General features: G+C 42.9%; 1 protein-coding gene and 1 long non-coding RNA gene across 6 annotated transcripts in view; one reads left to right on the plus strand and one right to left on the minus strand.

Annotated features, from left to right (window-relative positions):
- The window catches only part of LOC137538342 (uncharacterized), a 38,699-nt gene extending 34,123 nt beyond the window's left edge, over nucleotides 1-4,576 (plus strand). The window contains exon 3 of the long non-coding RNA XR_011024756.1: nucleotides 4,503-4,576. This is a non-coding gene — a long non-coding RNA (uncharacterized lncRNA). The remainder of the gene's footprint in view (nucleotides 1-4,502) is intronic.
- Nucleotides 1-23,578, minus strand: part of LOC137538339 (solute carrier family 22 member 6-A-like) — a 275,461-nt gene that overhangs the window by 107,465 nt on the left and 144,418 nt on the right. The gene's annotated exons all lie outside the window — the stretch shown is intronic.

A 23,578-nucleotide genomic window follows, 5' to 3' on the forward strand; every position in this document is an offset into this window, starting at 1 on the left:
GCTACACACTATGCGCGCTACTTAAGGGCATGCCTGTTGGGCTGTGACATGCCCGGAAGAAGCCGCTCATTGCTGCGAGTCGCGACAGCCTGGCACTCTGACGCCCGCTCTTCCTGTCCACGGCTGGTAAGCCTCCTTTGCACACACGCTCCTCACCCAGTGTTTCCCACTTTTGGGCTTCTGCGACCTGTTTCACCTTTGCTCTGTGTGGTCTCTGCACTGCCCCCCATTCTTTGGGTCTATTCACTCCCTGGTACTAGTGCATTCACCCTGCATGTACAGCTCTATTGCAGGGTGCTCACATTTACACTATTTACAGCTTTTTGCCTGCTTAACATTCCACTTTTCACCTCTGCTTTACCAGCGTGTCAGGTCTGAGTATACATTTCTTATACATATCATTATTTATATTGTCTTCATGTAGACTCTCCTATTGCATATATTAGGGCTCTTACATTATTCTTGTGCCATTGTTTTTATGGTTTTATCTCTTGCTATGGATGAAATAAAGGCTTTTTCCATTTTTGTACATACCTTGTGGTGCGGTTTTTGTAGGGCCAGTCCTGTTCTTTTTGGTTTGTACTGCATTCATTTATGGCCTTTCTGCACACTATTTGGTGTATTATTATGCATTAGCATGCCTTTATAATTACAATATGGTCGTTGGTGCCTGTCCAAAGTTGTTGCGGTGTACAAATTGTTGATCATACTCATTGTACCAACCACCCTTTGGCCATCCCCCTGCTTGATATAGAGAAGGCCTTTGTCTTGGCTCTTTATGTTTCATACACTTCAGGCTTTTGGTATCAAGGGCCATTTCTTACAGGCTATAAAGGTAATCTACTCAGGTCCCACGGCTACACTTAAACTTACCTCCACCAAAACAACTACTCTGAATATTGAACGTGGCACAAGGCAGGGCTGCCCCTGCCCTAGTCCATAGAGTCTGTCTCTTGACAGATATTCAGGGGTATAAGATAGGCTCAACCTCTTATAAGATATCACTATTTGCTGACTATCTTGCCCTCACTATTACTAACCCCTTAATCTCGGCCCCCATACTATTACTCCTATTGGAACATTTTAAGAAAGTTTCTGGTCTATCCCTTAATATTACTAAGTCGGAAGTCCTTCCCTGCAACCTTCCTAATAACATAGTAGATACGGTATCTTCTCATTTTGGTTTTCAGGTCTGGAAGAAACTTGTGAAATATCTAGGGTTCAAATTAACAAAAAACACAGCTGATATGTTTACTGTCAATTATTATTATAATATCCCCCCCATTCCCTTTGGATTGTAAGCTTGCAAGGGCAGTGCTCTCTCCCCCTTTTGTGTCTTGGAAATCATTATACATTTTCTATATTATTTTCCTTTTATCTCTGTCATTACCAATTCTGTATTTTGGATTCTGTATTATTTTTTGTATTTTGTCACTAATTATGTATCTTGTATATTGGTGTACACTATTGTCTATATTATTATGTACCCCATGTTCGTTTTTTACTTTGTACAGCGCCATGGAATATGTTGGTGATTTATAAATCAATAATAATAATATAATCCAATGATCGCTTCGCTCCTCTCCTTGTTGAGATCCTGGTCTAAATTTCCCATCTCTTTTTCTGGCCGTATACATTACATGCTGTGTGTATGACCCTCTTACCAAAGATATTACACCTTTTTAGAGTTCTCCCTGTGCCAGTTACTAAATTGGCCTTGGCTCAGCTTCAGAGAGAGATGACCAAATGAATTTGGGCCAATAACACACCAAGGATTTCTTGTAAGCGCATGCAGCTGCCAAGGTCTGCTGGAGGCCATAGCGTCCCAAATTTCTACAACTATTATCTGGCTTCCCAATTAGCTCACATACCCCCGACCCAAGCTAAATTTATATTTCTACTATGGGTAAGACTTAATTCATCTCTGTTGCACACTTACACTTTAACCTCCCTGGTTTGGTCATCTCGCTCTGATTTGTCTCATTTGGCCTCTTCTTCTCCATAACATATTTGCTACACACTTTGAGGCTTTGGAAGCATTATAGATTCCCTCTACGTTTACAGGCGAGGCCCTCTCTCAATACTAGACTGTTTTCCACCCTGGACTTTTCCCCTGGAACAACTGACAAGCTGGTCTGGCTGTCAAGTCTTAATTACAAAAAAATGTAGTGACTGTCTCTAATGGTAAACTTATTTCCCCTACTGCTCTTGCCGAAGCCCTCCACTGCCGGCCTCATCAGTTCTTCCATCTCCAGCAAGTCTTCCATTACTGGTCCTCCCTGGGATGCTTACCCTCTGATATCACCTATACCTATTTTGAGGGTTGGTGCTCAGATCATCCCCTTGAGGGGGGGATCATTTTTTATTTATATGGACTTCTAGCTGTCCACCTGCAATCTGTTATGGACTCTATTCTTGCTAAATGGGAGGCTGATATGGGCCTCAACTTTACTCCTGCGAAATGGGTACACTGTTATGAGATTCAGATGAAGGGGAGCTTGTATTTTTTAATTTTGGAAACTAATATAAAGTTGCTCCATAGGGCCTATCTCACCCCTGCTCACACTGCCTCTATTTACCCTCTCTCATCGGACACATGCTACAGGGGCTGTGGCGCAAGAGGCTCTCTTTATCATATGTGGTGGACGTGCCCAGTTGTGTCCAGTTTCTGGACTCAAATTTGTGGCATCGTATTCTCAGTTCATCAAATCTCGATTGCCAAAGATCCAGCAACATTCTTGCTTGGAAACAAACCAAGTTCTCTGAAGCACCCCTCCCATAGAATGGTTCAACACATAGCGAATGGTGCAAAAGTTTACCTGGCCTCACGCAGGAAAGTAGCATATTTAGATGTAAGTCATGTAATAACAAGGGTACATAATGTTAGGATTCATGAACGAATGATAGCTATAACAGAGGGTAGGATGCCACAATTTATTAAAACTTGATTCCCTCATGGCTTAGCTTTCCTTATTTGTTTATCTCATGCATTAGCACTCCTTACAGTTAAGGTGAATATAAGTAACCTTTGTAAATCAACCCCATTGTGCCCGAGGCAGAAAATCTAGAGCGCAAATTGCACTTATCTCTGTTCATTACCTGTGGAGCATAGAAGTGCTGTCAGTTTGTGATGTTTCAAGCAGGGCAATATGTTAAAGGGTCAGGCTTGTAAGATTACTTATGTTCGCTGTCTCAGACCTGCAGTTTCAAAGCTCTGAACTATAGTTATCAGGATGGGCAGAAGATCTGCCAAGCTTGACAAATTCAACTTTCTACAACAACCTTTCTTCCACTCCTGTGATTATCTGATATCTGCTAAAGCTCTCCAAAAATAAAATTAGAAATAGTATACAGTATTAGTGACGGGGGTACTAAAAATAAGATGAAATAATGTTTTACTGTGTCTTGTCGGTATTTTGAAATTAAATGACAGACTTCCATTGACAATTCTACGGTTACTGTTTCTATGGCAATCTATTTTTTTTTCCAGAAATTAGCTTTTATTTTGGGAGCCAGATAAAATCTAGAATATCTCATATATTTATAAATCATTTAAATCCTACACTACAATTAAAAGTATCACTTCCCTACCCTGGGATTTTCCCCCTAAAACCCCAAGCAATTTTTTACATTTTACACGCCTCCCATTCATTAGCCAATAATTTTATCAGTACTTATCACACATAAATGATCTATACCTTGTTTTTTTACATCAATTAGGCTTTCTTAGGGAGGAACTTTGTGCTAAGAACTTTTTATTTTTTTATGCATTATATAGGGAATATGGGAAAAAAATGTTAAAAAGTCATCAGTTTTCAGCCATTATGGTTTGAAAACAAAAAGTGCTGGTATAGATTAAACCTACACATTTTATTTGACCATGTGTCCTGGTTATTACAACATTTAAATTATGTTCCTAGTACAATGTATGGTGGCAATATATTATTTGGGAATAAAGGAGTATTTTTTTTGTGTGTTTTTTGTTTTCTCATTTCCTCAGTAATTAAAAGCCCTTATTTGCAAAATTAACAGTAATACACCCTCATGACATACATATTTAAAAAGCTGAGTCCCTAAGGTAGGTAATCATTTATGCATTCTCTTTTCATTTCTGTCACTTTTGGTTTTTATTACAAGCGTTTTATTTTGGTACTGAGTATATGAAAATAACAATTTTATTGCTTTTCATTCAGTTTGCCAGTAACAAAATCCTCATGACACAGACCTCAGTTTTCAAACTCTGTTCTCTCGCTTGTCACAGTTAAAATGATACCCTATATACATAATCAAATAGCTTTTTGGGTACACGGCAGGCCATTTCTTGCACCAAAAGTAATAGAGTCATTCTTTCTTAGCAAAGCCCATAGAGCAGCAGTCGCAAATGTCCATTCTGAAAACTAGAGACCCAGGACTACTCAGATATTGCTATTTTATAACATTTGAACTTATGTCGTTTTGCTGAAATTTGACCAAATTTTTGAAATTTTTTTTTTTTTTTACAGGTGACATACTGTAGGCCTCAGCTATCAAACACCCTCAATTCTATTCTATTGCTTGTCATGGTTAACATTAAACCCCATATGCCTCGCTTTGTGGCTTTCTTGTTGCATAGTACACCATTACACCCAAGGTGCGCAAATGGCTTGTAATACAATTGAAGAGAAATCGAGAGCCCAATATGGTGTAGTATGTCAAGACAGATTGAATAATTGAGACAGTGAGATGGCAATACTCACAAACATGGGTTACCGCTCAGGTAACCACTCAATAGGCAGGTGAGGAGATTAGACCTGTCCTCACTCAGGATTAAGAAGTCGCTCTCTGTAGATAGGAGAAAAAGGGTAGATCACCCCTCCACCTGGGGTGGACTTGAATATACTGGTAGGTGAACAGAGGCGCCAGTAGAATAAAAGTACATACAATTTTTTAAAAATTGCTGGGAGGAAGTGGTGGACTTGCCTCCGTTAAAGCAGACACCAAGGACTGGGATTACATAAATAAATACACATTTGTTGAAGATACCCCAGGGAATGCAATGCGTTTCGCGGACACAGCCCACTTCTTCAGGCAATAAACAGGGGATAAACAACAGCAATTCTGTTATAGCAAGCAGAGCACCTTGCTATAACAGAATTGCTTGCTATTACAAAATTGCTGTTGTTTATCCCCTGTGGGTTCCCACGTTCTAGCGTGTTTGTCGCCGTTGGGAAGGTTTTGTGTACGCCTGGTAGGCTCAGGCGCCCCCAGCAGACTATTATTACCTTTCTCCATATGGTTCTCCTCGCCTGATTTAGCCACGCAGAGGTGGGTATCTTGGCCTGATAAAGGGCATATACATATTTATACAATAGCCCGAAACGAACATGTGTCGTTGCCTTGAAAATCAATACCCGTAAAGCTGCAATTATTTACCAAGACAAACTAGATATCGCCTTTGTGTCTTTGGCTCTATGAGGACCCACTGCTCAATATTAAAGAATTAGGAACTTTTTGTAATTTTGAGATTGCATTTTCTATACGAGTCCTCTTCTAAAGCAATATATCCCCTGTTTATTGCCTGAAGAAGTGGGCTGTGCCCACGAAACGCGTTGCATCCTTGGGGTATCTTCAATAAATGTGTATTTATTTATTTAATCACAGTCCTTGGTGTTTGCTTTAACGGAGGCAAGTCCACCACTTCCTCCCAGCAATTTTAAAAAAAATTGTATGTACTTTTATTCTACTGGCGCCTCTGTTCACCTACCAGTAAATGGCTTGTAATGTACAGCAAGGTTATGTAATGTACAGCATACACATGATTCCCACATGACAAATAAATTATAACACACCACTGGAGATCTAGGAGGCAGCACTAGATGGGCGGAATGAATTGAGACAGTCCAGGAATTAGCTGTGCAGTTGTACAGAGGCGCCAGAAGAGTAAAACATTGGTTAAAAGGTGTAACCAACAGAGGCGCTAAGCTTGTGTAACAATTGTGGAATCGTCTCCGTGGTCAGCGCACCAGACGTGCGCTGACGCGGCGGATTTCCTCCACAAGCGTATAATTGAGGACACCCAGGCTAGGTGCTATGCACCTGCAGAGGGCAATTCCCCCCGGCAGATGGCGCTGTGGAGTGCAGGCAAACACAGCCGCTGCACAGCCACAGATGCCAAATGGGAATTGTACAGATCCAGGACAAGGTACAATCAGGCAGGGCTGGATAGCCCACAGGGAACAGAGCAAAGGGACAGAACCAATGTGTGCCCACCAAACTAGTCGCCACCCAGCAACGGCGAACACACAACGGCGGAAACAAAGTAGGAAACACAATCGCAAGAATGGCGATTGCCAATAGCGACACAAGACTGAGCAGGGCAGAGCACCAGGGTAGCAAAGGCACAGCAAATCATACAAAGAGAAAGATAAGGAAAATAACAAACGCTAGCTGAACGCGAACACCGCACTCATTCGCAACAGTGCACGCGTTCGTGCGCGGTCTCCGCGTGTTACGCACAACAGAGACAAGCACGCCTAACTAACCAAAGACAGACAAACACGAAACAGAGAACGCAAGCGCTTGCTTAACGGTTACCTCACCGAACCTACAGCAAGCGTTCGTATCAGACAAGACAGACAAACGTGAAACAGGAACTAGGCAGAAAGGATCCACCGCTCTTCCCTCAGAGCAAGTGTGATCCAAGCAGAAACACAGATCAGAAAGATCCACAGCCGCTACCGCTAGCGGTTAGTGCAATCCAGGAAGACAGAACAGAAGGATCCACAGCACTAGCAGAAGGTGAGTGCGATCCAGGTAGACAGAACAGAAGGATCCACAGCACTAGCTCAAGGCGAGTGCGATCCAGGTAGACAGAACAGAAGGATCCACAGCACTAGCGCAAGGCGAGTGCGATCCAGGGAGGCAGAACAGAAGGATCCACAGCACTAGCGGAAAGAGGCTAGCGCGATCCAAGGAGACAGAACAGAAGGGGCTACCAGTAACAACCACTGTTCTGGTTAGCACCCAGACACACAGAACGACTTCCTATCGACCACCGCTGGGACAGGACAGTCGCAACAGACAAACAAACAGATAAGCAATCCTGACGGCACTAAAGAAACTGCCTAGTGCAGTCCCCAGAATTACTCTAAGATAACTTCAACAAGAAGTAGCATGGCTGACACTCTCTAAGAGTGTTTACTACAAACCCTGAAGGAATGACCAGCAAAGGACTGTGGGTAATCCCAACCTTTATACTGCCAGTCATCACAGGAGGCAGGTAGGGGATTTGCATAACGAATGTATGCGAATTCCTCAGCAGCAAGCTGCAATACTGACAAAAAGTCTCTCTTAAAGAGACCTGCAGAATGCAGACCTGAACAGTGGTCAAAAAGCTGCCTGTCTGCACAGGCAGCTGAGCAGATTCTCACAGCTTGGTAACAGAGCTGCATGAGTTATATGCTCCCCTTTTATAGCTTGAGGAAGTGGGATATACGTGCGAAACGCATTGCACCTATCTGGAGTATGTAAATAAACTAATTTCTGTTGAAAAAATCAACAGCATTTTGTGTGTGCTTTGAAGGGGTAAGTCCACCAATGCCTTCTTCATTGTAACCCTTTTAATCGACATCTTCACAATCCAGAGGGTCTGTGGGGTGGGCGGTTTAGCCAGATTTTCAAATCAGTGCTGATATCACTTAATCCTGGAACTTGATGTATGAGTTCACATTGCCCAAATCTTTGTAGATGACAAAAGCGTTGTACATTGTCATCTGCAGGAGATAATTTACAACCTTTTTGTACTACGTGTTGTGTTTTCGGTGGACTGCATATTGTGCAAGCACCTGATCAGAGAGGTCGACACCCCCATGTACTTGCTGTACTCTGCAATGGCTACTGGTTTCTTTTTTTCTCACTGAGCTGTTGCTGTCATTGTAGCTTTCGGGTGAATTGTGGACAAAATGAGTACGTCCCTTTTGTCCCTGTGTTTTAGAGTCAAGAGTTCCTTACTTCGGAGACTGAAGGACTCCTCCTTTTGCAATTTTTGTGTAGGACCTGCTGAGGCATCGCTTTTCTATTCAGCCTCACAGGCTGGAGTGTCAGCTGCATACAGGAACTTAAAAAGCAGTACATTCGAGTTGAAATTATCTACATACAAGTGGTACCCTTTGTGCAGTAATGGATTAAGCAGGTCCACAACAATTTTTCCTCTGCTACCCATGTATGATGAGCACCCAATGAGCTTAAAGAGAAACTCCAACCAAGAATTGAACTTTATCCCAATCAGTAGTGGATACCCCCTTTTACATGAAAAATCTCTTCCTTTTCACAAACAGACCATCAGGGGGCGCTGTATTACTGATATTGTGGTGAAACCCCTCCCACAGGAAGCTCTGAGGACCAAGGTGCTTCTGGCAGTTTCCTGTCTGTGAACCTTGTTACATTGGGGGAAATAGCTATTTACAGCTGTCTCCAACTGCCAAAACAGCATACAGCAGCTACATAACCTGCCCACAGTAAAAATGTTGCCATGTGATAAATGTCAGAATGCAAATAAGGGAGAGGAAAGATTTTACAATGAGCAAACACTGACTAAATCATTTATACATAATTATAGTAAAAATGAAGCACTTTTTTTATTACATTATTTTCACTGGAGTTCCTGTGTCTTTCCCTTCATATACATTGAAAGCGTATGTATATCCAGTCCTGCTCTCACAAAGCATATAAAGCTTAACCCCATACTTGGTACATTTGCTGGGGATGTACTGTTTTAAGGCTAACCTGCCATGGAAAGGAAAAAGGGACTCAAGCACTAAAATGTTTTGCTCAGGCATGTATACCTCACAAAATTTCTTGTTGAGGTGATTGAGAAGAGTTTTAAATTAAGATTTAAACATTTTAAATAAGCAGTCACGGGTTGGGTCATGTGAACAGAGATTGTTCTCATTATTGTTAAAATGCAGAAATCGAATGAGCATTTGGTGTCAGAGCTACTGTAAATAAATGTTTACAAACATTTTATTAACTTTTGAATAATGATTTCTGCCATTAGCTACACGGAGGCTACAATTCACACTTTCTGGCACTGTGATTGGCTTATGGGAACACTTTCCCATTCACCAATCAGTACTTAAGGAAAGACACTAAGGGGCGTGTGGGAGCGCGCTCAGGAGTGTGCACTATTGTGCACAGCACCTGTGCACACTTTGCTGTATAATAGATCATTTCTTTTTCACTGCAGCATTGATCTATCATTAATTAACCTCCCTGATTGGTTATGGGAAGGTTCATTCCCAATCACCAATCAGTCCCAGCGGTGGCAGTAACGTGAACATGCACGTGCGTGATCGTTAACTGTACTTCCTTGGCTTACATTGTATTGAATAGGCGCTGCCACGAGATGCAGCGTCGATCATTCAATTGGTGACACTCAGATTGGTCATAGGAACACCCGTTCCTATACACCAATCAGTACATTCACATCACCTAGCTTTCAGAGGCATACACTGGCGGTGTGAATATACTGTACCAGGGCTGCAAACATCTGCTAAAGAATATGGTCACATACAGTAGGTAGGTAATGAGGTTGGTTTCTTATATAAGGATTTTCCTCCTGGAGTTGAATTCGTAGAAAACATGTAATCATTTTGCATGTAAGTCTATACTTGGTTGGTCACAAATCATGTAATCATCTCATTTCTGCTTCCTGTATAGGCTAAACAGGAAATAGATTTGATTTCATACATGATTTCATAATAACAACTGACTACATAAATTACAAATGTTCAAGGAAAAAATGTTTGGTATTAGTTCTATGTTGGAAAAAGATGTGCCCATCATGTTTAACCTCAGAAATCATCTCTCTGCTTGGATTAACAACATATCATCTTCCTACATATAGCATATATAGCTGGGGAGCCCCTTCAAAGTAAAAAACAAAAACATCTTAACCCCCTTTAACCACTTCACCTCCAAGGGGTTTTCCCCTTAAAACCTTACCTGTCAGCGCTCCTTCCATTATTTCGCCTATAACTTTATTACTACTTATCACAGTGAAACAATCTATATCTTGTTTTTTTCGCCACCAATTAGGTTTTCTTTGGGGGGTACTTTTTGCTAAGAATTATTTTATTCTTACTGCATTTAAACCTCCTTGGCGGTAATCCTGAGTCAGGCTCCGGAAGGAAATCCGCAGCTCAGAGTGATAATCCCGTGCCTGAGTGACTTATACTGTATGCAGAAACTGCTGCAGATCTCTCTGTGGTATGTTTTTTTCTTGTTTTTAGAGCCTAAAAGCTTGTGAAAAAATTGCAATTTTTAGACCCTAAATCTGGAAATAATCATAACGCCAGGAAAGTTTTGAACGGGAAAAATAAGAAAAAAAAAAAAGAAAAAAAATCATTATTTCTCAGCTTTCGGCCATTACAGTTTTACAATAATACATGCTACTGTAATTAAAACCCACACATATTATTTCACTCTGCGCAGCACACACATTCCTGTACTGTGTACAGTCTCCCCAGCCAGTCACAGGTCAGCCACAACGCCCCAAATTCCCAAAGATGCCTTTTTGGAGTGTCCGCTGGTACCAGGAGATCCCCAATCTGCCATAACAGCAGCTCCTTCAAGACTCAGCAGCCGTGGAGGAACTTGAATGACAAACTGAACTCTATGAGCTGAATCTGGAGTACTCTGCACAAGGTGCTATTGAGAACTGGATCTGTCTATATCCCTGCACGCTAATTTGAGTGGAAGCTGACAGCCCATAGAGCCTGATGGTGGCTATACATTGAGCGCTATATGACCAGTCTAGTAGTGGTCACAGGAACGGGGTGAGTTTGTTTCTTCACAGGGTGCCTGGTGGTGGATAGGTGGATAGAAGAACACTGTTGAGCGCTGTCTATCAAAAACAAAATTAGTGCCGAATGAGGTGGACTGGTAACAACCCTGAGCTGTAATATGGGACAAGGACATCACTTTGATAAAGACAGAAGCAAAGTGTGTATTTTAAAACTCAGCATTATCTCAATCATCCACAATCATGCTGCCTGCCTGATCTTTTAGATGTCCTATATTCTCAGCCTTTTTGAATTTATGTATTTGTAAAACATTGTTGGATTTCACTCTATATTACTAGAATGTTTTTCAGTTTCTATTTTTTCAATACTTTTTTTTTTTTTTTACAGTTTTTGTTATATTCCTTGTATTACTTTAATCCTGTTGCGTTCTCCTCATGCTTTAGGGCTCTAAAGGCAATTCTTTTATACCTAACCATATCCAAAGTGGTATTATTTATCCATATTGGCCTTTTTTAATTTTGATTTTTTTTACTCCCATAAGGTTGTAATGTTCTACAATAGTCATCAAAATCTGTTCAAAAGTTTGCAAATTACTTTCAGTTTTCTTGTCCTGTAATTCACTGTTCTATCTGCCAAGCTTAGTGAATCCCAGAGCTTCTTAAAGTAAGCCATTTTCAAATTCATACTTTTAGTTGTCCCTTTGCACACAACTCCATTAAATACGTCAAATGTTACTATATTTTGATGATTATTTTCCAAGTGTTCTCAAATTTCCACATTTGATATAATATCTGGTCTATGTGGAATGCCCAAATCAGGAAAAGCATTTCCCCTAGTTGATGCTGAGTCACGAAAATTGATTAAAAACTGCCACTTTTACTAGAGCGAGTAACTTCAATATAACAGTTAATATCTGGATAGGTGAAATTGCCACTATTACCCCATCTTTGCTTTCAGATTTTTCAATCTGTTGTAGTGATTGTACTTCCCCCATGTTGTTTATATGTGGAGGTTTATAGCGTACCCCAATAAGCAATCAATAATCAATCAACTTACTTGTAAAAGTAGCAGAGGCGCCAACAGGAAAAAAAGAGAACCGTATATTAAAAACGATAAAACACGGGGGGCAAGGGTGGACTTACCTCCCCAGTATCAAAACACAACCAATGTGGTCAAAATTGCAAAAGACATTTAATCTGAACTCCGAGATAAAAAATTGCTGATGTGATTTGCATCTGATTTGCATTCAAGGCATGTATTTAGCCCTGTGGGGCTCTGCATGCCTCTGTTGGCCTACAATTCATTTGCAGCCTATGAGCGCTGTCATTTGTTTGATGTCTGTTTGAGAGAAATGTGTATACCATTTTATGACTAACAGCACTAGGAAAAAATCATGTTCTTATCGTTAGACTAGCGGTAGGTCTTCCCCGAGAGGACCCGTCACCGCCGTGGGGAAGTCTAGTAGAGAATAATTTGTGCACATATTATTTATACTGAAGCTAACATCCTCCTTTGCTGTACCTGTTTTGAATGCATGTTGTGTATTTTAGTCCACAATTGTGGAGCTCTGCACATCTATTGCAGGTAGTCAATTCGGGTGCAGCCTCTGTTTGGAAGCGCTGCCAATGTCTCCTGCTGTACAAAACACAGATATTTTACTGCAACTTAACCTAACACTAATCTCACACAGAACCCGAGAGGGGTATAAAATGCACATCTAAACTAGTTAGAATAAATAGACAATAGCAGCCTGCTATTATAAGAGATTGGAGGGATGTGTGGGAAGTACGAAGAGCTTGAAGTTTGAGAAGGTGACTAAATATAAAGCGGTACGATAATGAAAGGATTCCAGAGCTGAAACATTAGGGGAAATGGGGGAAGCAAGCGTGTATGGGGAGTTTCTTTTTAAGCAATACCAGTTGCCTGGCTGTCCTGCTGATCCCCTGCCTCTGACCCTAAACAAGCATGCAGTAGATCAGGTGTTTCTGACATTTTTGCCAAACCTGACAAAATTAGCTGCATGCTTGTTTCTGATGTGATTCAGACACTTCGGCTGTCAAATAGATCAGCAGGGCTGCCAGGCAACTGGTATTGCTTAAATGGAAATAAATATGGCAGCATCCATATACCTCTCACTTCAGTTGTCCTATACACATCTCTCCACTTCCTCAAAGACGAAAATCAATCCATACAATATTGTCTCCACAAGTATTTTAAAATATACATTACACAGATATGCCTGTGATTACACTTGTGTTTTTTTATTTAGGTCACAAATTCGGCAACTGTACATATTTCATTATCAAAGTTGCCTTTCGGTACTCTTGAGCAGTACTGAGATGGGACTGATTATTCCTCCAAGCGCTGTATACAGCCAGGACCCAGTGTATTTCATGGAAAAACTCTGCCTCCGGAAAGACTGGCCTTCCTGATCCCCATGTTGGATCCACCCACACTTGGTGACCTTGTACCTCTGATGATGTAGCAAGTGCTAGAAAATGGCTAAAAAGTGGAGCGTGTCACCATCTGGGTCTCCCCAGTCAATAATTTGAATAAATAAAGTTAATTGACTCAGTGCCCATCTCTCTTTCTCCTACTTATTTAATATACATTTCATAGTTTGTTTGTTTTTATATAAGCTCTTGCTAATGCAATGCTATGGGAGATTTTTACAAAATCACATCGCTCCAGTGAGAACACACACATAGCATTACATTAGCAGGAGCTTTTAAAATCACAAGCGATTCAAAAAGCTCTTGTAGTGCGCACCAGCCCACGGAGAGAAAACTGCAACCAATGCTTATACATAAAAGAACCGCTAACAGTCACGTCACATCATGCATACAGCAATTCATACAAGTCCATGGAAAGGTGACAACGAATTATACAGCATTGTAGTGATACTATATATAATCTCAATACATTTATTAGTACAAAACTCAAAGATTAGTCAGTTTCAGAAGTATATCTGCATAACAATTACCGGTATTATAAAAATAGTAATGTCAGAGACAAAAATAAAGAATGTATTTCATAGCTGATGCACGAATCTCTGTGTTATAAGTAAGCCTGTTATTCTGCTGTCAGTTGTAGCTGGGTGTTTGTTGATTGTTCTTTTGCTATGTAGATATGTAGATAGACACAAACAGCATTTGCTTTAAAGGTGGAGACACATTTTCTTTTATAATACAATATTTCAGCCCTATTTGAAATAATGCATTCTCTCAACTGAGAAATTATTTTTCTATCCTTTCACATGTATCCCTAAATAGGTTTGGGATGAGTTTTACTGCAAGCTGCAACATGTTATCGAAGTATATTCTCAGTATGTGTGTCAAGGAATCCAGGTATGATGGGCTTCCCTGGTAGTTTTAATGTGTAGTTATGCACCTTGGGTGTCTGATATATGATAGGGATACATGGGAGCCCCTGATGAACTGGTAATCCAGCGAAACGCATTGATTGCAACTAAGATGTGATGCTGTGCGTGTGCTAAGCAAGCCAGATATGGTCTTCACTGTAAGCATGCGGAGGAATTCTAGAGTTTGTGTACTGTGAATCAAAGTGGAATTTTCCGGGATGGCAGACACGCAGGTGCCTAGGCATGACTATGCAGACCCCTATCAGCCTATCCTGTATGAACCCAGTATCTAGCCATTGTGTGAATTGCACTAGTGTTTTACACAAATAAAGGTACTATTTATGCTATTGGACTCTTATGTTCTGTTTGGAGGTGTGCCACTGTCAAATACAGAGGAGCCTTGTAGAAGGACTTCCATGAAATATTGCCAGAATGCAAGGTGTGGCTTACATCCCAAAAGCTCTCAATGGCCACACTTGGTCGCTACATTGGTGAGTTGACAACTGGTGGGGGTGGCACTAACAGGTGCAACCTAGTTAAATGGTGGTGGCAATTTATGGGATTGGCACATCTTATATGAAGTCTCCAGAAGCACTTACTATTTGGCTTGAGCGCAGCTCATTTTTGCAAAATTGTATCTGCCGATTGTATCTGTCAGGATACTAGGCACCATGTACCTGATTCTTCAGAGACTAATGTGATAAGGACAACAACTCTTGCAAACTGTCACCCTTGATTCCTGGAGTTGGAACAGGATGCACTGGGTGATGAATGGCAGGAGAGCTGGTGATGGGTTCCACATGTGTAGAACTTTCATTGGCAGATTAAGTAATCACCAGTCAGTAAAGGAAGATACACAAGCAGGAGACACCCTCTAGGCAGGATACAGACTCAATGCAGTGAACAGGCACCAGAACTGACAGCAATGTTCAGTGGAGGTGCGGACAGTTGTACAAGCAGAAGTCAGCAGCAGAGCTGGTAGTCGGGCAAGGCAGAGGTTGGCAGCAGAACGGATTCTTGCACAAGCCAGGATCAGGGGTGAATTGGACAAAGCAGAGGTCAGCAATGGATCGGGTGCTCGGACGGTGATGACCGGATTTATACTTTTAGTGTCCCTAGGCCAACTTTAATGTAGACCCCTTTCATGTGCAGCAGGAGTGTCCCCCATTCCATATGCAGCCCTCTCATGCATATGTAATGTCCATGAACAGCAGCTCCTCTCCTTTATGTACAGCTCTTTTGGGCTGCAGCACCCCTCTTCCATGCCGTGTTCCCTGTTTTCAGCCTCCTCCTCCATATGCAGCAACCCCTCTTCCATTTCTAGCTACCCCCTTGGGCTGCAGCCGCCTAAGGCCCGGGCCTTTGTGACCTTCCCAGAAATCCAGCCCTGTAGACGGGCCAGGTTCAGCATCAAGACAGTAAAACAGGGCAGATACAAATCATGTCATGTGAAACACACACCAGCTGCAATACTATCTGTCTTTGGGACATAAACATGATAGCCCCAACTGCAGATTCTGAGGCATCGACTTCCAGTGTAAAAGGGAGTGAGGTTCACGATGCTTAAGAAGGTAAAGAATAAGTGCTGAAGTAAATGCTGCTTTCAGATTTTCAAAGACTTTTTGAGCATCAGTATTCCAATTAAAACGTGCTTGCAGGTGAGTCAATTGTGTAATGGGAAGATTTAATATGTAGAGTGAAAAATAAGTATTCCAGCACTCAAGGGGTACTGCAGTGCAGGACTGGACAAGCCTGCCTCAAAAGCTTGGACTGTGTGTGATGCGTGGTTCCTGTGAGAAGTGTGAGGGTTTCTCTGCTATTCTCTATGCATGACTCCCTTTCGCCTTACTAAGCAAACCATGCGTTCATTTATGTATGGTTCTCTATGCTGCACATGCCTGCGCAGCCATGTCCACTGCTTCGCATGCCTGTGCAGCATTCTCTTAATCAGGTACTCTACATTACTGCACCGCTCTTGGGGTTTTCAGTGCCTCTCTATCCTTCCGCACTCTTTTGGATTCATTACAGCAGTATGCTGCCGACTCCTTGTCCTCCTATGTTCTTTCTCTTGCATCCAGTCTTAATGATTTAAAAGATTATCTTGCTTGCTGGTGGTTAAAAAGACGTTAATGACTAGTCGAGAGGACTTGCATATGGGCCTGCATGCAATTGACTTTTTCTCCTGAGTTTTCTCCAAAGTGATATTTTTACAACTTGTCATAAAATGCCTTTTAAGTCACCATGAAGCAAGAAAATACTCAAAATAAAATTGATAGTACTTTTTCACCAACTTTTGGGTACTTTTCCAATAGTAAAATGCTGAAAATGTAGTTTACAGAGAAAATGAAAATTATCTCCTAGGAGATAAGTCAGGTGAAAAAATTAATTGCATATGGGCCAAGCTGTTTTATGTTATTACTCTGAATAGCAGATTTATAGGAGGCAATTCTGTGTCCTTTACCTCTGTATAGACTTGCCCACATAGCCTAAGTTACACAGGCATGTAATTAGATACACTACATAAGTGAAACGGAAACGGCTCCTGGGGTCAAACCTGCACCTATTAGCAGATGAGTAAAAGTATTCCCCTGGAGATATTATTACACATATGACAACTCAAGCAGAGGAAAATCCTGGTAGTAATCTCATCCTTTGTCCTTCAGGCTCAGACTTTGTTATCCCTTATGGCAGGACCTCTCTTAAGGAGGCCACACACCATACAATGTTTAAAATATCTTTCCAATTCAAGAATTGCAATCAATTTTTCTGACAGATTGTAACATTTCAAAAATCTGACCAATGTATCACACACTTGTGTTAAATGTTTCCCCAATTATGAAAAAAATGATTGAAAACTCTGAAAAAATTGCTTGTGTGTATATATTAATGAATTGACAATCTACCATACACCATTCTATTTTCATAAAAATTTATCAGAAAAATCTAACAGTCCCGATCAAATTTTATCAAATAAAGCAGGAAATCTGTTCTGATTATTTACTCAAATAAAAAAAAAAAATCTTTAGATTTTTTTGAAAATCCCATCATTTTTATCGAATTGCCTTCAATTGGATAATTTTATATTTATCGTGTGTGGCCACTTTTAACTTGTTGCCGACCGCGTCATGCCGGCGGGCATGGCAGCGGCAGCAGCCACAGGACCACCCAACGCTAATCGGCGTAAAGTCCTTTGGGCTTGTCTTGCAGGAGATCGCGCACGCTGATGCGCGTGCATTTCCGCCTGGTAGGTGGAGCTCCGCTCCGCCTTCAGTCTCCCAGTTGCGATTGCCACTAGGAGACTGTTTAGTCGGCAAAACCACCGCCTAATTAGCTTGTATAGCGATGTGATCCACGGCAGCGCTGTACTGGGGACAGCCGTGCGACTTGGCTGTCCCCTCTGTGGGCTTGGAGGTGATCGGCTGTCATAGGCTGAAGCCTATGACAGGCAGCTGATCATGGAGATTGGCTGGCGGGGGGAGGGAGGGTGGAGGACAAAAAAGACACTTTTTAAATTAAAAAAATAAACAAATATTGATAAAAAAACAAACACGGGGGGAGCGATCAGACCCCACCAACAGAAAGCTCTGTTGGTTGGGAGAAAAGGGGGGATCACGTCTGTGCTATGTTGTGCGGCCCTGCAGCAAGGCCTTAAAGCTGCAGTGGCCCTTATTGTGAAAAATGGCCTGGTCTTTAGAGGGGTTTAACACTGCAGTCCTCAAGTAAGATGGGCATCTGAATTCAGGAGCATGGAGAAAAGCCTCCTGCAGAAGTCACCAATGTATTATCACTACTTGTGTGATCTCACTGCTGCAACTATTAAGAGTCTATCTGGATACCCTTTTAATCTAATGAATTTCATATTATATTAATAACACGTCTCTTAATCACTTGCTGACTGCACTAATTGAAATCCTCGCCCTGTTTGGGACTTCTTATCCCTGCCAGGGCATAGATTTAAATAAGCTTTCCGCATGCACCCGCTGTTCGCACCGCTCTCCCGCCGATGCAGCCTACTCGCCCTGCTATCGTTATGACAGCAGAGCTCCGTGAACCGGTCAAGAGCCAAATTCGGTGGCCTCTGACCTCGTGATCACTGTGAGCCAATCTTATTGGCTTACACTGATCACAAATCAAGGTGCCCACTTCCCATATATACACAATGTATACAATAAGTTATCACAGTTGCAACAAAAAAGTCCTATAGAAATGTGAAAAAGAGAACTGGAAATCATGTGACAAAAATATAAGTCTGTGCAGGAGTACATTTGAAAGTTTGAAAGTTTTGGTGCAGGGTGAAGCTAAAAGACAGCTCACCCTGCTACAGGCAAACTCCTGGGGGGTGTTAATGCTATTCCCCCTCTGAGTTGTCGCAACTCGGGGTGAATACGTAATTCGGATATTGCTGGCAGCCAAATTACCTCTTTTTTCTAATTTGAGCTCTGCTATCGCCCGTGCCCAAATTAGTCACTAAGGGCTGCTATAGCAGTAATTCTCATCTCCCTTCTCCAGCACCCACACTGACTTCTCCCGCAGCAACCACACACATTATGGACTGACCTCTCCTTCCCCCAGCGCCCACAATGACCTCTCTCTCTCCTCTAGCATCTACCCTCCCCCCCACTGCTAGAACCCAGTACTTTCACCCAGGGGCGTACCTAGACATCACTGGGCCCCCCTGCGAAACCTTGGATGGGGCCCCCCCCCCCGCAAAACTTTGGATGTAAACACCCCCCCCCCCCCCGGTGAAGCTTTGGATGGGGCCCCCCACCCCCTTCGCTTTCTGCACAGGAAAACTGAGGACCAATGTGTTTTCCTCATGCAGATAAAAACACTTAGACTTAAAGGAAATGTCAGGCAATCTATGCTACCCCCAGATCTACTTACCCGGGGCTTCCTCCAGCCAAGGGCAGCCGACAAGTCCCTGGTTGCAGCTCTGCTTCCAGTACATACATAGAAAAACAAAAGTTTGCTTTCTTAAAACAGAAAGAATTTGCGATAATTCAGGTTGGAGTGAGCTTGAGATTTCTCCCAGTGCATCACTGCTGAATATATGCAAATTAACCATTGTACCCTTAGAAGCTAAACACACCTCCAGAACAGCTGGAATGCAATGATGTGTCAGCTTGTTAATTTGTACAGAGCCATAATAATCCAACATGCATACAGACTGTTTCGGATTGTTTGATCCTCATCAGTGCATGACATGGATTAATTTGGCTCTATGCAGTAGGGCTTGTTACACCGAGAGGTACAGACTAACCATTAAGCTCATGGTGACCCAGAACTCATTGGAGTGTGTAAGGGACTACAATGGTCCTAAAAGCATACACATACACACACAGCCATATTATTTTACTACATGAGAGCACATGCTATATGGAGGAACAACAATGACATGCTGAACATAAGATATAGTATTCTCTGTAACTTTGGCAAAACATTCAGAATGTCACTGATTGATACTCTTATTATGGTAACCTGGACTCAGTGAGACAGCAAGCTCTCAATGAAGCAACAACAGTAAGACATCAATCTCCACTCTGCTGTGTTGTAAAAGTAATTAGAGGCCATAAGGTCATTTGCCTGTGTGATAAGAATCTAGGATTCCTTTCAGAGTGAAAAAGGGAAAGTCTATAAGTTTTTTTAAAAAATGTGACTCGGTTCTTTGTTAGGTTGTACATGCAGTCATCAGATCTTTGCAGCAGTGAGAGACAGATGTTTTTTACGAACCCTAGGAAGCAGGGACAGTGTACAAATTCCAGAGTGTGTATGAGTCCTTATCTGTGTGGTGGACACATGCAGTCAATATAACAATGGTGAGAGCAGAATACGTTTTTTCTCTCCTCCCCTTAGCTGTCAGTCTCTCAAATGTTTCCCCCCTACGGGCCCCCTGTGGCTTCTGGCCCCCCCCTGCGGAGGCATCCCTTGCAGGGTCTATTGTTACGACCCTGTTTTCACCCACATGATACCCAGTACCTGCACCCAGCCGTGACATGGCACCCAGTACTTACACCTGCACTCAGCCTCCACATGGCATCCACTGTCTGTACCAAGCACCCACATAATAACCAGTACCCACACACAAAACCATCATGGCACTGAAAACTTGTGGTCAGCCTTCACATGACACCCACAGCCCACCCATAGCCAGCACCCAGTACAGGTATAGCACCAAGTATTCGTAATCATGTAGAACTCAATAGCTTAATCTGCAACCAGCCTCCACTTGGCACCCAGTACTCATACCTGGCACCCACAAGACATGTTGTACCTGCTCCCAGAACCCCAATAGCACCTGGTTCTTGTACTCAATATCCACATGACACCTAATACCTACTCATTACCAGCATCCTATACCCACACCCAGAACCCACATGGCACCACGCATCTACAGTCAGCACCCACATGTCAACCAATTCCGCTCATAACCAACACCCACATGGCACCCAGTTCTCACACAGCACCATGTTCCCCCATAGACAGCACTCCACCTCCACATTAGATTTAGTACCCCCATACCTAGCAATTAGCTCCCTTATGAAACCCAGCAGCTAGTACCCACATATGGCAGCAATTATATGGCACCTACAGTAATAACCTTCCCGGCCCACACCAAATACCCAACTATGGTCTGTGCCCACATGGCAACCAGTACCTAGTTGTGAGGATCCGCTGGGCTGCCTGCGCAGGCAGGCAGCCTTTTGATCACTGTTCAGGTCTGCATTCTGCAGGACTCTGGAAGAGAGACCTTTTGTCAGTTGGGCAGCTTGCTGCTGAGGAATTTGCATATGTTTGTCATGCAGATTGCCTAGCCACATCCCCTGTGGGCTTGCTTTATAACGAGCTATGTTTCCCACAGTAAGTGGCTGGTCATAAGAGTTAGATCCTCTGTGACACTCGCCGGGAGTGTCAGCCTTGCTCTTTGTTGAAGATTAGCCTAGAGTAATCCCTGGAAACTGCACTGGGCATGTTTCCTTAGTGCAGTTAGGATTGCTTATCTGTTTTGTTTGTCTGTTGCGATTGTCCTGTCCCAGCGGTGGTCGACAGGAAATCGTTCTGAGTGTCTGGGTGCTAAACGGAAGAGCGGTTGTTACTGGTAGCCCCTTCTGTTCTGTCTCCCTGGATCGCACTAGCATCCTGCGCTAGTGCTGTGGATCCTTCTGTTCTCCTACTCTGTACCTGGATCGCACTAGCATCCTGCGCTAGTGCTGTGGATCCTTCTGTTCTGCTACTCTGTACCTGGATCACACTAGCATCCTGCGCTAGTGCTGTGGATCCTTCTGTTCTGCTACTCTGTACCTGGATCGCACTAGCATCCTGCGCTAGTGCTGTGGATCCTTCTGTTCTGCTACTTTGTACCTGGATCGCACTAGCATCCTGCGCTAGTGCTGTGGATCCTTCTGTTCTGCTACTCTGTACCTGGATCGCACTAGCATCCTGCGCTAGTGCTGTGGTTCCTTCTGTTCTGCTACTCTGTACCTGGATCGCACTAGCATCCTGCGCTAGTGCTGTGGATCCTTCTGTTCTGCTACTCTGTACCTGGATCGCACTAGCATCTTGCACTAGCGCTGTGGATCCTTCTGTTCTGTCTTCCTGGATCGCGCTAGCCACTTTCGCTAGTGCTATGGATCCTATCGTTCGCTTATTCATGTTTTCGTGTGTCTGTCTTGTCTGCTACGAACGCTTGCTGGAGGCTCGGTGAGGTAACCGTTAAGCAAGCGCTCGCGTCCTCTGTTTTATGTTTGTCTGTCAGTGGTTAGTTAGGCGTGCTTGTCTCTATTGTGCTTATCACGTGGAGACCGCGCATAAACGCGTGCACTGTTGCGAATGAGTACGGTGTTCGCGTTTAGCTAGCGTTTGTTATTTTCCGTATCTCCTCTTTGTATGATTTGCTGTGCCTTTGCTACTCTCGTGCTCTGCCTTGCTATAACCTTGTGTCACGTCTGGCGATCGCACCTCTCGCGATCGCATTCCTACTTTATATCTGCTGTGGTGTGTACACCGTCACGGGTTGGCGACTAGTTTGGTGCACACACATACACTCTGTCTCTGTGCTCATTCTCAATCGCCTCTCTTGCGGCTGCGTTCCGTCCCTTCGTGCAATTCCTGTCTGGCGTGTGTGGTAGGGCAGAGGAGCTGTTCCTCTGCACTCCACAGCTCCCCCTGTCGACAGGAATTTCCCTCTACAGGTGCATTGCACCTTCTGCTGGGTTTCCGCAAATTATACGTTTGTGGAGGATTTCCGCAGTGTCAGCGCACACGTCTTGTGCGCTGATCACGGAGAGAATTCCACAATCGTTACAGTATGACCAGCGCAACCAAAATTCCCAGTGTAGAGGGAATTTCTGATTTGTACGATTTTGTCGAGTATTGGTCCTGTGTCTTTAAGACCTTTAAAAGGCTAAACTCAGAGACCAAAGCGGAATTTCTCTCTGAATGTGTGAGGTTTTGCCTGGATCCCACCTTTCAGATTGCTGATCCGTCTACGTCGGCTCTTCAGTTTGCCTATGTGCTCTTAAAAGACGATTTGTTCACCTGGGCGTATGATGTGCTAAAAAACAATTCTTGGAATGATAATCTGTATCAGTTTCTTGCAGTGATATTCTCTCACTGGTTTGGACTGCCTGGCTTACCACCTGCTCTGATTGAATGTGTAGCTGCTGATAAGTCAGCTGATCTTTCCCTTCCATGCAAAACCATTCAGTATGATAATGATGTTGATCTGTCTCCTGGTTTTTTGCCTCAATCCAAAGCTTATGTGGATCCTACTATAGGTAGGATCGCACACTATATTAAAGCAGTTAAAAAATCTGTTCTTGTTCCTGAACTCCACCCATATGGAGATTATCTGGATACTGGCCTGTTTGAACCTCCATTTACCTCATGGGACATTGAGGCCTTGATGGAGGAATTTTATTTTGATTGGAAAGCCTTTTGCGATTTTTACATCGCAAAAAGCGAAGATGTCTTGAATGATTGTCTCGATTCTATGTACCTATTGATTGATTCCGATGAATGTGACGAGGGTGATATGGATCTGATGATTTATGTATGGCAGACGATTTTGGATGAGTTGCACACACACCAACCAATTGATTCCAATAAAGAGACATCGTCGGATGATTGTTCCTGCCTTTTTTGGGTAAAGCATGTGAGTCGTGACATTGTGCGATCTGAAGTGAGTGGGTGCGCCACTGTGGTTGATTCCTGTGCGAATCCTGGAGGATTCTCTCCTGACTGCGTGCAGTTTAAATCTGTATGATCTGATGCCTGTTTCTCTGATGTTCCTGCAGATTGTGATCAGCATGAATGTGCCAGTTTTCTCAAGGATATGTGGGACCCCTTGTCATTTAGAGACAGATGTTTAAGATCTTCCATCTGTGATCCTGCCATGGGGAAAATTCCTAAATTTTGCAGTATCAAAAGTAAAATTAAT

The sequence above is a fragment of the Hyperolius riggenbachi genome, chromosome 11, assembly GCF_040937935.1.
Source record: "Hyperolius riggenbachi isolate aHypRig1 chromosome 11, aHypRig1.pri, whole genome shotgun sequence".
Taxonomy (NCBI): domain Eukaryota; kingdom Metazoa; phylum Chordata; class Amphibia; order Anura; family Hyperoliidae; genus Hyperolius; species Hyperolius riggenbachi.